Source organism: Phyllostomus discolor, chromosome 3 (assembly GCF_004126475.2).
Source record: "Phyllostomus discolor isolate MPI-MPIP mPhyDis1 chromosome 3, mPhyDis1.pri.v3, whole genome shotgun sequence".
Taxonomy (NCBI): Eukaryota; Metazoa; Chordata; class Mammalia; order Chiroptera; family Phyllostomidae; genus Phyllostomus; species Phyllostomus discolor.
In genome coordinates this window covers 127088939-127100319 of record NC_040905.2, presented here as the reverse complement: position 1 = coordinate 127100319, position 11381 = coordinate 127088939, and the positions used below count along the sequence as shown (strand labels likewise).

General features: G+C 39.2%; 1 pseudogene; it reads left to right on the top strand.

Moving 5' to 3' along the window:
• Positions 1 to 1515: 1515 nt before the first annotated feature.
• Positions 1516 to 2420, top strand: LOC114505477 (annotated as a pseudogene).
• The last annotated feature ends 8961 nt before the right edge of the window (positions 2421 to 11381 follow it).

Genomic DNA, 11381 nt, shown 5'->3' with positions numbered 1-11381 from the left:
TTAATGTTAAAGACTGATGTTCCACTATAACAGTGATGAAATATTTCCTGTTTGCTATATTCCTGTAATAATAACAAGCATTAAGATTTAAAGCAACAATGTTAATCTTCTACAAGCTTGAAGGAGTTGGGGACACACAGTGTCAGTCATGCAGAAATGCACCTCTAGGAAGCTCAGCTCAAGACAAGGCCCAGGTGAGGCAGCAGCTGATGGAATGGGCAGTCCCACATTTGCATGCAGATAAAACCAGGGGTAACAACTGGGGAATGAGAAGGACCACATAACCCAGGGTTCCAGCGTGGAGAAATAAAGCCTCAAAACTTCTGACTGAAAAAAAAATCTGTGAGGGTTGAGGAGGCAGGAGAAGCTCCCAGCCTCACAGGAAAGTTTATTGGAGAGACCCACAGAGTCCCAGAATGTATACAAAATCACCCACCTGGAATCAGCACCAGAAGGGCCCAATTTGTTTGTGGGTAGTGTAAGAAGTGACTGAAAGCCAGTCCAGAGGTGAGCAAGAGGCATTGTTCCCTTGCAGACCCCCCCCCCCGCCCCATGTAGAGCACCACAACTGCAGGTATATGGATTACCCTACCCTGGTGAACACCTGAGGCGCCATCCCTTACTATTTAATAGGCACATGAGACAAAAAATATAGCCTAAATGAAAGACCAGATCAAAGATCCAGAAAAAAAAAAAGAAACTAACTGACTAAGACCTAGCCAGCCTATCAGATGCAGAGTTCAAAACACTGGTAATCAGGATGCTCACAGAAACGGTTGAGTATGGTCACAAAATAGAGGAAAAAGTGAAGGCTATGAAAAGTGAAATAAAAGAAAATGTACAGAGACACAAAAGTGAAGGGAAGGAAACTGGGTCTCAAGTCAATGTTGTGGACCAGAAGGAAGAAAGAAATGTTCAACCAGAACAGAATGAAGAAACAAGAATTCAGAAAAATGAGAGGCTTAGGAACCTCCAGGACAACTGTAAATGTTCCAACATCCAAATCATAAGGGTTCCAGAAAGAGAAGAACAAGAGCAAGAAATTGAAAATTTATTTAAAAAATAATGAAGGAGAACTTCCCCAATGTGACGAAGGAAATAGCCTTCCTGAAAGTCTAGGAAGCTCAGAGAGGACCAGAGAAACAAAGCACATTAAGTTTGCCTTATGGCCAAAATAAATAGGGTTAATTTTATAAGTGTATTATATGTGCCTAAAACTAATGTATCCTCTACTATTGTTAGATAGATATATAGGTTGTAGCTATATGATTAAGATGATTTGCTATTAAGAGCGACACCTTTTTTTACTAGTGAGAAGCTGGGTTTTTTTTTTTTTCAATTTCTTTTTTCTTTTCTTTTATTGTAGTTCAAATATAGTTGTCTTCATTTACCTCCCACCACTCCCCACACCCCAGCCATCCCCACCTCCCTCCCCTGCTTCCATGTCCCCTTTGGTTTTGTCCTTGTGTCCTTTATATTTGTTCCTGAAAACCTTCTTTTCTGAGGAAACCCCAAATGGCAGATAATGCTGGTGCTGTGGGCAGCCCAGAGAGCCAGGGGGACCTGGAATGGGAGGCCGCTGTCACTTCCTTGGAGGATTTGGCAGCAGCATCCAGGGCTGGGCTAAGGAAGCAGCCAGGGTCAGGGTTGGGGCGGAGGCCATGGAGTTCACAGAGGCAAGGCCGAGAACAAGGAGTGGATCCCTGTCACCAAGCTGGGCTACCTGGTCAAGGACATGAAGATCAAGTCCCTAGAGGAGATCTATCTCTTCTCTCTGCCAGTCAAGGAATCTGAGATGATTGAACTTTTTCTTGGGGGCATCCTCATGGCTGAGATTTGAAGATTATGCTCATGCAAGAGCAGACATGTGCTGGCCAGAGGACTTGGTTCAAGGCATTTTTCACCATTGAGGACTACAATGTACATATACTGGCCTGTTAAGTGCTCAAAGGATGCAGACACTGCCATCTGTGGGGCCATCATCCTGGCTAAGCTCTCTATTGTCTATTTTTGGTGATGCTACTGGGGAAAAAGGATTGCAAGTCTCACACTGTCCCTTGCAAGGTGACTGCAGCTGTGGCTCTGTGCCGGTGCGTCTTGCCCTTGTTACCAGGGGCACTGGCATTGTTTCAACCTTTTTGCCCAAGAAGCTACTGCTGATGGCCAGTATCGATGACTGCCACACTTCAGTCAGGGGCTGCACTGACATTCTGGGCAACTTCACCAAGACTACTTTTGATGCCATCTCCAAAACCTATAACTCTCTCACCCCAATCTCTGTAAAGATACCTTGTTCACCAACTGTTCCTCTCAGGAATTCACTGACTATCTTGGAAAGACCCACCCCAGAGTGTCTGTGCAGAGGACCCAGGCTCCAGTTGTGGCCACCACATAATTTTGTACAACAAAAATAAAGTGAATTAAGCCCATTTAAAAAAAATGCCCTGGCTGGTATAGCTCAGGGGATTGAGTGCGGGCCTGCGAACCAAAGGTTTGCCGGTTCAATTCCCAGTCAGGGCACATGCCTAGGTTGCAGGCCAGATCCCCAGTGGAGGGGTGTGCAAGAGGCAACCACACATTGATATTCTTCTCCCTTTCTTTCTTCTTGCCTTCCTCTCTCTCTAAAAATAAAATCTTTTATAAAAAAGATCTATATCTTACAAATATTCTCTGTGCTTTTTGTATGAGTTACTGAGAGAAGGCTGTGAAAACCCCTCACTATGCTTGCATGTTTGATTCTTCTTGCAGGCCTGTCATCATTTGCTTTGTATATTTTTCAGCCATAACCCATGTGAAACCTTGGGAGTTCAGAAAGGAAAAGGGAGCATGCAGAAGTCGGGGACAGGGTGTTGGGATTGGAAAGGTCCAGAAGGCACAAGCCTGAAAGGTTCCAGAGAGGACCTGTCAGTTGGGCTGGCTGGTGGTGGGGCATGGGGGGAAGAGCTTTCTAAGAATGGGGTCTCCAGGGGAGTCCTCAAGGGTCCAGAGGGAGTGTAAAGCATCCAGTTGCGAAGGCAGAGCCAAAACAGAACTGTTGGAGGAAGAGGGATTGGCATTGCCTCCCACGGCTTCTGAAAGTCAACTTCATCTGCTACTAGTGCCTTGCTCACCTGCTGCCTTATTGACCTACTAACCTATTGACCTGTGAAAACTCTCCTCCCTCCCCTCTAGAACTTTATCTTACCCCCTTTTCCCACCCACCATGCCCCCATACTGTCCAAAATTTTCTCTTCTCCTCCCATCTTTCCTTACCCCTTCCTGCTACACCCTTTCCCCAAGTCCACCCTCATTACTGACCCTGCCCAACTCATTCTCCTCACCCTGCCTCCCACTTGCACATCTTGCTTGATGGCCTCAGTCCCCCTGAGAAGACCAGGATACTGTTCTGTGTACTTCTGCTCCAGCTTTCCCCATCACTCAGACATGAATGTGAATAAGCATAGGGTTATCAATGGTTTGTTCCTTTTTACTGGGCTCTTTCACATTGTGGTTCAATAACAGCATTTTCACCAGGGCTTTGATAGAAACTCAGTCCTTCCTGAAGATGGAGGGCAGACCCCAGGGCCGGTTTCTTGATCAGCCTGAAACAGGCTCTGGCCATAGCTGTCCACATCCAGTTCTGGGTCCTGTGGGTATTGCCTGGACCAAACATAGCAGGAGTAACAGAAAATTGCAGCTTTATAGGGTCAACAAAGAAAGATTTATTTCCTTTGTTTCATTTTAATTGAACTATAATTGGCATTCAATATTTCAGGTGTACAACATAATGATTAGACATTTATATACATTAAGAGATGATCACCTTGATAGGCCTGGTAACTATCTGTTCACATACAAAGTTATTATATTGTTGTCTATATTTCATATGTTGCACATTATAACTTGGTGATTTATTTATTTTATAACTGAAAGTTTATATCCTCTTCCCTTTCACCTATTTTGCTTATCTTCCCAAATCCCTCCTTTCTAGCTACTTGGTTTTGTGTATCTAGGAATCGGTTTCTGTTTTGTGCATTTGCCTTATATTTCAGGCTTCACAAGTAAGTAAAACCATGTGGGTTTTTTCTGTCTGACTCATTTCACTTATCATAATACCTTCTAGGTCTACCCATGCTGTCACAGATGGCAAGATTTTATTCTTTTTAATGATTGAATAATATTTCATCATGTATATGTATCAATTCTTCTTTATCCAATCATCTATGAATGGAAACTTGGGCTGCTTCCATATCTTGGCTATTGTAAATAATGCTGCAGTGAACATAGGGTGCATATATCTTTCCAGTTGGTCCTTTCAATTTTTTTTTGACTAAAAATACCCAGAAATAAAATTACTGAATTGTATGGTAGTTCTATTTCTAATTTTTTGAGGAACCACCACACTGTTTTTATCATAGCTGAACAAATTCACATTTTCACCAGCAATGCAGAAGAATTCTCTTCTCTCCATATCCTCACCACCTTTTGTTTGTTGTTGTTTTTGTCTTTCATCATCTTCTAGTTTCAGAGCACAGGTCTTTCACCTCCTTGGTTAGATTTATTCCCAACTATTTTATTCTTTCTAATGCAATTGTAAATGAAATTGTTTCCTTAATTTCTCTTTCTGATATATTGTTATTAGTATATTGAAACAAACAGATTTCTATATATTAATTGTGTCTCCTGCAATTTACTAAATTTATTGATTACTTTGAATATTTTTTGTGGAAACTTCCAAATTTCTTATCAGGTCATCTACAAATAATGACAGTTTTACTTTTTCCTTTCCTATTTGGGTTCTTTTAATTTTTATCTTGTCTAATTTCTGTAGCTAGCACTTGCAGTACTATGTTGAATAAAAGTGGCGAGAGTGGACATCCTTGCCTTGTTCCTGATCTTAGAAGAACAACTTTTCACTGTTGAGTATGATATTAACAGTGGGTTTGTCATATGAGGACTTTATTATGTTGAGGTACATTTTCTCTATACCTAATTAGTTTAGAATTTTTATCATAAATGAATATTGAATTTTGCCAAATGCATTTTCTTAATCTATTGAGAGGATATGGTTTTTATCCTTCATTTTGTTAAGGTAGTGTATCACATTGATTGATTTTTGGATTCAAACATTCTTGCATTCTGGGGATAAATGCCACTTGATCTTGGTGTATGATTCTTTTAATGTGTTACTGGGTCCAGTTTGCTAATATTTGTTGAAGATTTTTGCATCTATTTCATGAAGGATATCGGCCTGTAATTTTTTTGTAGTATCTTTTTTTCAGTTTTGGTATTAGGATAATGCCTGCCTGGTAGAATGAGTTTGGAAGTGTTCCTCCCTCTTCATTTTTTAAATAGTTTTCAAGGATAAGTATTAAATCTTCTTTAAATGCTTGGTAGAATTCACCTGTGAAGTGGTCTGGTTCTGAACTTTTATTTTTTGCAGTTTTCTGATTATTGATTCAACTTTATTACTAATAATCAGTGCCTTCAGGTTTTCTATTTCTTCTCAATTCCTCTTGGTAGATCGTATGTGTGTAGGAATTTATCCATTTTGTCTAGGTTTTCCAATTTGATGGTGTATAATTATTTGTAATAGTTTCTTATGATTTTTTATTTTTATGCGGTATTGGTTGTAACTTTTCTTTCATTTCTGATTTTACTTATTTGGACCTGTTCTCTCTGTCTCTCTCTCTGTCTCTCTCTCTCTCCCCACCCCCACCCCCTTTCTTGATGAGTCTGTCTAAAGGATTTTCAATCTTGTGCATTTTTTCCAAAAACCACTACTAATTTCATTGATCTTTAAAAATTTTTCAGCCTCTATTTTATTTCTGGTCTGACACTTATTTTTTTTTTTTCTTTCTTGTATTAATGTTGGGCTTGGTTTGTTCTTCTTTTTTGATTTTTTTTTTCTCATTTTCCTTTTTGGTTGACTTCTAGTTCCATATTGTCATTGGAAAAGATGCTTGATATGATTTCAGTCTTCTTATATTTATTGATACTTGTTTTGTGGCCTAACATGCATTGGGTAATGTTCCACATGCACTTAAAAGTAATGTGTATTCAGCTGTTTTTGGATGGAATGTTCCGCATATATCTATTAAGTCAATTTGTGCTACTATGTCATTTAAGGTCAATGATGCCTTATTTATTTTCTGTATGGTCTATCCATTGCTATATGTGGGGTATTAAAGTCCTCTACTATTATTATGTGTCTCAATTTATCTCTTTATGCTTGTTAATATTGGATTTATATATACGGGTGCTTCTATGTTGGGTGCATAAATATTTACTAATATTATGTCTTCTTTTTGGACCGACCCCTTTATCATTATACAGTGCCTTAGTCTCTTTTTACAGTCTTTAAGTGTTTATTTGTCTGTTTTAAGTATTACTACTCCAGCTATCTTTTCATTTCCAATTGCATGGAATGTCTTTTTCCAACACTTCACTTTGAGTTTGTGTATCTTTAGATTTAAAGTAAACCTTTTGTAGGAGGCATATGGATAGGAATTGCTGTTTGTCCATTCAGTCTCTGTTTTTAGATTGGAACATTTAGTGTGTTTACATTTGAAGTGATGATTGATAGGTGTATACTTGTTTCCCATTTATTAGTTGTTTTCTGGTTATTTTTGTAGATCCTCTCCCTTCTTCTTTTCCTGCCCTTAGCATGTGCGTGTGTGTGTGTGTGTGTGTGCGTGCACATGATTTGATGACATATGTTTGTGTTACATTTGGATCATTTTTAAAAATGTATCTAATGTAGCTTTGGTTTTGGTTACCATGAGGTTAATACATAATAACATATGTATATAGCAGTCCATTTTCAGTGTATGGTCACTTAAGTTATAATGCATTCTAAGAGAAATATTTTTTACTCTCCTCTCCCTCATATGTTCAACTTATTTTTAACATATTTTCAGCCTTTTGTTTTGTTTATTTTTTCACTAATTGCCCTTGTAGCTGATTTTACCATTTATGTCTTACACTTCATACCAGCTTTGTAAGTGGTTTATCCACTATTTTTACTGTATGTTTGCTTTTTAAATGTTTAAAATTTATTGATTTGAGAGAGAGACAGACAGTGCAATTGTTCCACTTATGCATGCATTCGTTTTTTATTCTTGTATGTGCCCTGACTGGGGATCAAACTTACAACCTTTGGTGTGTCAGGATGATACATTAACAAACTGAGCTACCCAGTCAGGGCTATATGTTTGCTTTTACCAGTGAGATTTCTCCTTTCATATATTTTCTTATTTCTAGTTAGGGCCTTATCTTTCTAGCTTAAAGACACCCACTAACATCTCTTTTAAGATTGATTAGTGGTGTTGAATAGATGTGTTTTTCTGGGAAATTATCTCTCATTTAATTCTGAATGATCACTTTGCTGTATTCTTGCTTGTAACTTTTGTATTTTAGCATTTTGAATATATAATACCACTCTCTACTGGGCTATAAAGTTTCTACTGAAAGACCAGCTGATAGTCTTATAAGGTTTCCCTTCTATATGAGTAGTTGATTTATTTTCTGTTTGTTTGTTTTTTTTTTTTCAGATTCTCTATTTTAACATTTGGCATTTTAATTGTAATGGGTCTTGGAATGGGTTCCTCTTGTTTGGGGCTTTCTGTACTTTCTGTACTTGATGTCTGTTTCCTTTGTCTGATTAGTGAAGTTTTTAGTCATTATTTTTTCAATTAAGTTTTCTCTATTTCTGAAATACCAGTAATGCAAATGTTGGTATGGTTGATATTGTCCCAGAGTTCTCTTAAAGTATACTCAATTTTAAGGATTTATTTTGTTGTTGTTATTCTGATTGGGTGACTTCCTCTACTCAATGTTCCACATTGCTGTTTAATTTTTTTTGGATGTCAAATCATCTGTTGATTCCCTATAGTGTATTTTTCATTTCTGTTATGGTATTCTTAGTTCTTTGAGTATCTTTATGAGCATTACTTTGAACTTTTTCTAAAGTAATTTGCTTTCTCCATTTTGTTTAGTTCTTTGTCCTGAGGCTTTGTCTCATTTTTTTTTTTCACTTGGAAGATATTCCTTTGTCTCCTTGTTTTGCCTGACCTATCCTTCTATGATTTTTTTCTATGTATCAGGTAGATACGTGTGAGATATCCTGGTCTTCAAGTGACCTATGTAAAATGTGCTCCATGTTGCTGTGGTCTTTGTTTTTTTAATACTCAGGTATAGAAGAGCTGTTTTGCTGCTATTCAGGTTGTTCCCTGAGAGAAGTGTTCTGCATGTAATTTTTTTTTCATGTGTGTTTATGGGAGTAGGTTAGCTCAGAATTTTTTTACACTGGTATCTTGATCCCTCCAATTAGGAAGGATTTTTTAATATAATAAAAGCCATTGATTTGTATGTCTTAAATGAGAGGACAGTATGACATGCAAATTATGTCATAATAAGGTTGTTTTTAAAAAATGAAATAATATCTTATTTAACATATGTTTTGCCAAAGTGAGCACAAGAAATTCTTATTTAATAGGAGTCATGGAATTAGACTGGCATCTGGAAGCCTTGTCAATGTTAGAATCATTGGTATCTAGCTATTGGTTTTGGTATTAGCTTGTAAAAAAAAGGAAATATAATTTGTACTGTGTGATTTCTAGTTTGTTGACTTTTTCAGCTTTTGAGTCATCCTTTTCCTTCTGCTCTTGGAATCTTTCCCCAAAACCTCTGTCCAACAAGTTTGAAGAGAGGCCTGAAAAGCCCAGCATAAAAGAAGTGGCTGTGTCTTGCTAAGATATATAAAATAAGGAAATCACTAGAAGTGACTTGACCAAAGGAGAATGAGATGTCCCTTCTTTACTCATGTTCATATGCAGCATGTTGATTTATGCAAAATAAATATGGCTTACAATAGTTGTAGAATTGTCCAAATATAAAGAAATTCAAGCTTCTGGTAAAGATGGAGAGTGGGTAAACACTGGCCTTGCTTCTGCCTACAACCACTATGGAATTACAACTAAACCACAGAACAACCATCATTGAGAATCATCTGAAGTCTAGCTGAATAGAACTCCATAACTAATGATATCCAGAAGAAGCCACATCAAGACTGGTTAGGAGCAGAGAAGATGCAGAATGAACTGGTCCCACATCCAGATGTGGAGGTTAACAATCAGAAGGGATATGTTGGCTATGGAGTTCCCCCTGTGGAGCAAGAGGTCTCAGACCCACAGAAGCCCCCCACCCCTGCCAAGGGTTCCAATGTCAGGAAGAGAAGTCCTCATAACTTCTTTGTTTTAAAAAAGATTTTGTTTATTTTTATCTTTAGAGAGAGGGAAAGGGAGGGAGAAAGAGAGGGAGAGAAACATTGATTAGTTCGTCTCACATGCACCCCAGCCAGGGACCAAGTCCACAACCCAGGCAGTGACCTGACCTGGAATTGAACCAGCAACCTTTTTCTTTGTGGGATGATTCTCAACAAAATGAGCCATGCCAATCAAGGCCCCATAACTTCTGGCTCTGAAACCAGCAGAGTTTGATGGCTGACTGGGATGGAGGACTCCTAGAGTCCCAGGTGTTCTCATGCATGGACTTACCACAGACTCACTTGGTCTGGCTCCAGTGCTGGGAAGCAACTCAAAAGGCAAATGTCCATTTGGGAAGGGACTGAATTGTCTGGCTTCAGGGCCAGGGATGGAGGGGCAGCTTTCTCTTAGATACAGCTAGCAGAAACCATTGTTCCTTTTCTGAGAACACCCCCTACAGATGCAGGTAGGTACTATATCTAAGTCTCCATCAAACCTAACGCTGTTCTCCCTGCCCTGGCAATTCCCACTCCACCCAATGTTCAGGCCCACCCAAGTCTCTCCAGTAGCTTTCATTACGAACAGCCTGTCTTGGCTCATGTTTTGGACTTTTCTAAAATCTCACAAAGTTTCACAAACCCCAAACAAGCAGCATCTGGCCTCCATGTATCCCTGTCCCTCTTGCTAAATAGTCCAAACTCCAACACTAGGGGAAGGTAGCCTCACATCACAGCTTAGACTCTCCCAGGCATCTACCCAGTCCAGGACAAGTGGCAACCATCTGCAAATTACATTGTAGTTCACACCAGGTGGCCCTGGACAGAGCACAGGCAGAATCTGACCTTGGTCTGCACCTTCTAAGAGGCCCTAGAACCAACACACATAGCAGCCAGCCTCATAACATACCAGGACACCACCCAACCACCTCCACAAATGACATGCTCAAAGGGGAGACTCAGCTGGTACCAGTGCCTCACTAAAATGAATACTGTTCTGTAGGGTCAGCCTCTACACTATAGCTCCTCCTCTCTAGTCATGACCAGTCAGTCTTAGGGTCAATCCCTCCAAAAAGCAATTAAGGCTCAGCTACAACATGAGGACACAAACAACCAACACAAGGGACACACTTAAAACACCTGCTCAGATGACGAGGGAGACTGCACCAATAAACCCTGTGGGATATATGGCCACTCTATCAAGACTGGGAGCCATAGCAACTCTACCTAATGGATAGAAACAAACACAGGGAGACTAAATAGGGAGACAAAAAATGCCCAAAATAAAATAACAACAACAACAACAACAAAAACTCCAGGAACAAAAAAAACAACTAAATGAAATGGCGGCAACCAATCTATCTGATACAGAGTTCAAAACAATAGTCATAAGGATGATCAAAGAACTTAGTGAGAACTTCAACAGCATAAAAAAAAGACATATCCACAAAAAGAAAACTGCCTGAAATCAATACATTAGGGGGAATTGACAGTATAATAGAAGAAGCAGAGAATTTGAATTAGTGATTTTGAAGATAAGGTAGCAGAAAACACCCAATCAGACAGTAAAGAGAAAAAAGAATCCCCCCCCAAATGAGGATATTTAAGGGATTTATGTTATGACATCAAACATAACAACATCCATATTATAGGGATACCAGAAGGAGAAGAGAGAGAGCAAGAAATTGAATACCTACTTGAAGTAATAATGACAAGTTTCCCCCCATCCTGATAAAGGAAATAAGCATACAAGTCCATGTAGCACAGAGAATCCCTAACAAGATGAACTGAAAGAGACCTATACAGAGACACATAATTAAATGGAAAAGGTAAAAACAAAGATAGAATCTTAGGATTTTGGAAGATGATGGTGAGGTCGGTGGGAGCGGAGCCCAGTTACCTCTGAGCACAGATGGAACACCGAGTCAATCTTCTGAGGAACAGAGTAAGAGCCAACAGAATCTCAGCTTAGATAAAGTTTGGAGGCCAAAATTCTAGAGGACATTGTAAAACAGATAGTGGGAGCTATGAACACCAATTAACTGCTGGAAGAGAGGACCCACCAATAAAGGGACCACCAATAGGTAAAAACCCTAGTACAACAAGAGAGCCCACCCAAAAAAAGAAAGGGCAACTCTAG